We start from the raw sequence: 6521 nt of genomic DNA on the forward strand, positions 1-6521 counted from the left end.
TAAATTTAGAGGGGTAGAGTTTAAGACTATAACAAGATAACAGGTCTGCACATTGCTTTATCATAAACCAGCTAATTAGCTTTCAACTGTGTTATGTGCTCAGTAGTGTTAAGACCCCCCAAAAGGCATCTAATGACAGAACTAAAATTATCTTACCTTTAAGAATTATGATTTTTTCCTAGAACTGTATTCATTAATTCAACAAAAATTAATTCAGCACCAGCAATATGCAAAACACTGTTCTTGACCTTGCTAATTCTCCAGAACACAAAGCTAAGAGTCTTTACCTTCTTATAGTTTACAGTCTATTTGCAGGTCTTTCAAATAAAGAAACGGGTGCAAATTCTGAGCATGCACAAGTAATGTAACTATGTGTCCTCAGGCCCAAGTTCACTGACAGCTACAGTGGACAGTTTCCAGCGTAAACCTTCCTTCCAACCTTCACCTTCCAACCACAGGCTTTCCTCATCTGTGTTCATGAGAGTGAAACCCTCCTCTTTGAGTCCATGTCAGGTTCCGGCCCACGCGGAGGAAGGTGGGCAGAGCTCACTGCCCAGACTGCTTATGTGAGCGGATGCACCCCCAACAATCCACAGTTCCTCCCTCACCTGCTGCTTCGGAGATCCTCCCCACTGACAGTGTGCTTTTTATCCTCAAGTGATTCCAAGTTTACTTCCAAAATTGAGGAATACTGATAAAAGGGAGATTTGCCCCACCTCCACCCCCTCATAGAGAGCCAGGTGAACTTAAGAAGGGGTCCATGTGGAAAAAAAATGCACAATTGTTTAGTTTCTCTTGAGTTTGGCTTCTATAGCTTTACTATTTTGGGCATTTTGTGAGTTGCCAGAAAATCAGGCAACTCTTATATTAAATTAGAGAATGCGCTCTAGAGCCAAATGAGCATAATTATTTTTGGTAATGCTTTTGCTTTTATTTCCCTCTCTTATGCAAGTTGTTAAGATCTGACTATCTTAGCTAAAGTTAGGTTCATTTAATAGCTTTATTTCAGACATCTTAATTTCCTGCCAATTAATTGAAGGTAATTCACTAGCAGAGCAGGTAATGCAAACTGCAGATAACTATTAATTCAAGTAAAATAAAATCCTTCATCTTCCCTAGACCCTTTTCAAATGGCCTGCTGTCAGCAGTCCTCCACGGTGATTCTCACAGGTGAGGGAGCATCAGCATCACCTGAGGAGATGATTAAAAACCACAGATTGCTGGGTCTGATCTCCAGTTTCTGATTGAGTAGGCCTGGGTTGGCATCGGAGAATTTGCATTTCCAATTAGAGTTCTTAGGTGATGCTGTTGCTGTTGGTGTAAGGATAAAACAAATTAGATATAAGAAAAATACTAAATTCTCTCTGGTGCAAAGAAAAAAGAAAGAGCATTTACTTGAGAAAATCTGTCAGTGTACATTCTTTCTCTGCCTCACGAAATGTGCGGGCACCTTTTTAAGGCAAAGTAGGTCCTTTGCTCACTTAACAATCCAGGAATTTCTCTTTGAAATTGGACCTGGAACCATCACTTTGAAATGCAATCATCGGGAAGACAGCAGCCCTATCTCCCAGTTTGCTGGGAGAATCAGAGCCTAACTTCAGAAGGGACCTGGCTCCAAATTATAAACCTACCTTCTGTCATAACGTAGGAGATATTTATGTTTCCTTTGTATGAAGGCAATTAGTCCTCTTACTTGAGAATTAGTTACCGCTTATCTTAAGAACGTGGATGTGATGGTTTTATCTGCATGCCTGAAAATTGGGTGGCATTTCTTTTTTCTGTCTTTGCTATCTCTTTAGTGGTTTTCCTGTGATCCACATCACATTCTGATTTAATGTTTATTCAATAATAAAACTGTTTTATTTCGCTCCTACCTTTATGGACAGCTTTTAAAGGTTAACAAGAGATTTTGTTTTTAATTACATTTCCCTGACATCAAACTGTGCCACACTTTGAGTGAGAACCACTGCACAATATGAACCTAGATGTATATCTGTAATTTCTTCCTAGAATTTTACCTTGTTAGCTCTACCCTGTTCTTATAGCCTGTTAAAGTCTTTTTGAATCTTTGAATTTTGATTCTATCATCCTCCATACTTTATATCATATACAAAATTGATACACTTGTTTTATGTTTTCCATACCATCAGTAAGTTCTGGAAAGAGGCAGCAAGGATCCCTGTAACATGCCATGCTCACAGGATTAGTCATCAGACAATTATATATCATATAATGTGCCAGGTACTGAAGACACAACTATGAACAAAATAGTCCTGACTCTCAAGGAGCTTACAGCAGGGAAGACAAAGAAACAGACTGTTGTGATGCAGGACTGCAGTGGGGAGGTAGGAAGAGTGTGCCCGTAGTAGCACAAAGGGTGGCCCCTGACCTCAGCCTTGGAGGGCGTTATGGACGAAATGTTTGTATCCCTCCAAAATTTATAAGCTGAACTCTTAACTCTCCATGTCCTGGTATTAGGAGATAATTAGGCCATGAGGGTAGAGCCCTCATACATGAGATTAGAGCCCTTGTAAGAAGAGGCACAAGATCTTGCTTCCTCTCTCTACTCTGTGAGGATACAACACAGGATAACCATCTGTAAACCAGGAAGCAGGCCTTCACCAGACCTGGATCTGCTGGCACCTTGATCTTGGGCTTCCCAGCCTCGAGGGCTATGAGAAATAAATGTTTCTTCTCTAAGCCACCCCCCAGTCTATGGCATTTGGTGTAGCAGCCTGAGCTAAGACAGGGAGCCAGAGATGACTTCCTAAGACAGATGCCAAAGCTGATAGGGGAAAGATGAGTAAGAATGAGGAAAAGAGGAAAAGAACATTGGTCTAGGCAAAAGACTAGTATTTCCAAAACCCAGAGGTATGAGAATGTGTACATTTAGGGCATTGTAAGTAGTTCAACAAAGCTGGGGGTGATTAGGAACACTATAGGAGAATAGGCAGAGGCCAGATTACTATGCTTAGGAATGGTGTCAAATACCCGCAAATCCACCTAATTATACCAGTGTCATGTTTCTCCATTTGATCTATGTGCACACCTTATCTTCGATCTCCTGTTGAGTTCGTAGGTGTTTAGAATGGTTTGATCCCTATCCAGCTGAATTCCTGGGACCAGACGAAATCTAGGTCTCCTACTCCTCCGCCATCTTGCTCCTATGTGCACACCTTATGACTTAGTCAAATGACTTAAAATTGAGATACATAAAGTATCTATCATTGGCCAAAGCAAATCTTATGGCCAAGCCTAAGGTTAAGGTGGGAGGCAGAGTCAGGGGTGTGCTAGAGTCCCCTCTTACCAGTTCACAAGAGTCTATTGTTAAACATTTTAAGGAATCTGGCAAGCCAGTTGTTAAATATAGCCATTATTTAAAATTAAATTATTATAATTAAATTATATTAAAACAATGATAATAAATACTAAAAATTCATGACTTCTTAGTTACTTTACTACATTTTAGTACTGTCTATATTCTTAAGGTTATTTGCATTTATTGTGTCTGCTGGAAATATATCATGTTTCAGTTGCCACTAGGAACTTGAAATCAACTGTTGTTAAGAGTGTTTATACCATGGAAACTGACAAACACTACAAATCAGTGATTGAGTTATTATTTTGTTGATTGCTTAGCTTAAGAAAGTGATAGAGGAAAAAAAAGAAAAAAGTGATAGAGAAAATAATAATGCAGATTAAATCTTAAAGTGTGTTGTATCTATAGCCATTACATCATGAATACAAATAAATAAATAAATAAATAGTCTCCTAAAATGTGGAAATTTACCCAGTTCCACAATTGACAAGATGTCACTCCACTGACAATTGAAGTTCCAACTTACCTCTACATTGCTTCACGTTCCTTTTACTCATTAACAATGAACATATCAACTTGCACTCATGTTGGAACTACACTTGGTCATCAATTACAACCATGGGTTGGCTACAGAAAAGAGAGTTAAAGCAAAAATCAAAGAAAGCATTCTGTGAGAATCAACTGGCCATAAGCAATTTGCAACAAAGAGCATTGCGTATTTTCTCATTATTTGTCAGTTGTATGCTATACATCCTTTATTTCACTAAAATTTATAATACGATATATGTGTATATTTTGCATAGGGGAATATTTTGCCATTAATCCAGTTAAAATGCCCCAAGCCCAAGCCTTTCTCAGGTATTTTCCATTAAGCAGTTGCCAGTCAGTAGGACCTAGACCACTGGCAAAGATCAGGTTCTATTATTTCAAAATGTCTCAGGATTGGTGACATCTTTTGGAGAGCTGGGGGCTGAGGGGAGGGGAAAAGAAGAATAGGCAGAGCCTAGATGCCAGTACATAAAATTCCTGTCTTCAGGCTTAAAAGTTATCTAAGACATTATCCCTGGCTACTAATACACTTGGAAGTAACTAAAAGCAAATAGATCAGAAGGTTATCAAATTTTAAGGGAACTGTTTTGCAAAAGAAATTTCAACCCTGGGGATGCCTGGGTGGCTCATTCGGTTAAGCATCTGCCTTCAGCTCAGGTCATGATCCCAGGGGCCTGGGATGGAGTCTCTGCATCGGGCTCCTTGCTCAGTGGGGAGCCTGCTTCTCCCTCTCCCTCTGCCTGCCGCTTCCCCTGCTTGTGCGCTTTCTCTCTCTCTATGACAAATAAATAAAATCTAAGAAAGAAAGAAAGAAAGAAAGAGAAAGAAGAGAGAGAGAAAGAGAGAGAAAGAAAGAAGAAAGAAAGAAAAAGAAAGGAAAAAGAAAGAAAGAAAGAAAGAAAGAAAGAAAGAAAGAAAGAAAGAAAGAAAGAAAGAAAGAAAGAAAGAAAAAGAAAAGAAGGAAGGAAGGAAGGAAGAAAGAAAAGGAAATCAAGAAAATCCCTGGGTCTGAAAACCCACACCAGCAAGAAGAAGGCTTCCAAAACTGCAAACACCAAAAAGGGCCCCTGCCCCAGGGCTGACTTCAGGTGCAGCTATGGAGGATGACGTCCCAGAAAGCAGAGATAGGGAACCAAAAGGACAATGGACAAGAGAGTTTAATCAGGGTCTACCAAATGAGCTAAGCCAAGAATTCACTCCTTTAGGACCAGAGAGAGTGCTCACCTTCTGTTCAGATGTATTTGATAATTGACATGACCAGTGACCAAGGCCAGTTTCTCCTCCTCCCCTTTCCCAAATGGGAATTTTTATTGTGATATCTTGTTTCCATATCCATGTGCATCTTTCATACTATAAGAAGCAACATATAACCTAAAGGAATAGATCGCCTATGATGCAAAGACCCTGGACTTGGAGCAAAAGGCAGGAACTCAGAGGGATTTTGAAGTCGTCTCCCTTGGGGAGGGAGTGACTTTGTTCTGTGTGTGTATGTTCTTGATTTGTCTCGAATCACTAGTTTTGGGAACGTCAACTGCCCCACAGTGAGAACATTGAAGCAGCCCCACATGGGGAAAAAAAGCCCTCACAGATGTTTGCATAGCCAAAGGAATATTCACCATGGCCAAGAGGCATTCTTTCTTCCTTAGCAAGAAAACTCCTGATTTTTTAGCTGAGCATACGGCCAATAAAGACTACATTCACCACATTACCTTATAAATCTTATGCCCCCATGTTTCGGATCCTATGTTTACAAGTAGCTAAGTGCTGACCATTGAGATGGAGGCCGTATTGTAGCTTCCAGGAGAATTCTTAAATGGCTGCTAGCACACTTTTCCTTTCTCCTTTTCTCTGTCCCACTGCCTGGACTTCAGTTGTCATAACTGGAAATCTAACAGATATCTCAGACAATGAGGATGGGGATCACCACCTGGGGATGGTAGAGGCCAGGTTTGTGAGGATGAAGGCACCACCTTACCAGCCTCGGACTGACTTCCTGCTTCCAAACTTTTTTACAGCATGATAGAAATAAACATCTACTCTTGCTTAAGCCACTGCTATTTTGTACTTTCCTGTTACTACAGCCCAAACCAATTCTAACTGATACAGAAATAGATCAGAAAATGTGTGTGTGTTTGGGGTGGGTGATTGAGGAGGTGAGGTGGCAAAGGGGTTGCATTGGTGAGGAGGGAGCAGAACTCAGAAAGAAAAGATACATTGGGGGGGTGGATTTAAAAATATGCCCCCCAGGAAAGTTGGAGGGGGAGACGAACCATGAGAGACGATGGGATGGACTCTGAAAAAAAAACTGAGGGTTCTAGAGGGGAGGGGTGTGGGACGATGGGTTAGCCTGGTGATGGGTATTAAAGAGGGCACGTTCTGCATGGAGCACTGGGTGTTATGCACAAACAATGAATCATGGAACACTACATCAAAAACTAATGATGTAATGTATGGTGATTAACATAACAATAAAAAATTTTTTAAAAAATGCCCCCACATTCTTGGACTCTCCTCTCTTCAAAGGGTGAAGTTTAGTTGTCCTTCCCTGATTTGTAAGCCAGAATTAATGATTTGCTTCTAATGAGTAGAATGTGTCTGAGTGATGGTGCATGGATTCTAAGATTAAGTTTGAAAGGTACTCTGGCTTTCACAT

Source organism: Phoca vitulina, unplaced genomic scaffold (genome assembly GCF_004348235.1).
Source record: "Phoca vitulina isolate PV1807 unplaced genomic scaffold, GSC_HSeal_1.0 scaffold24, whole genome shotgun sequence".
Classification (NCBI taxonomy): domain Eukaryota; kingdom Metazoa; phylum Chordata; class Mammalia; order Carnivora; family Phocidae; genus Phoca; species Phoca vitulina.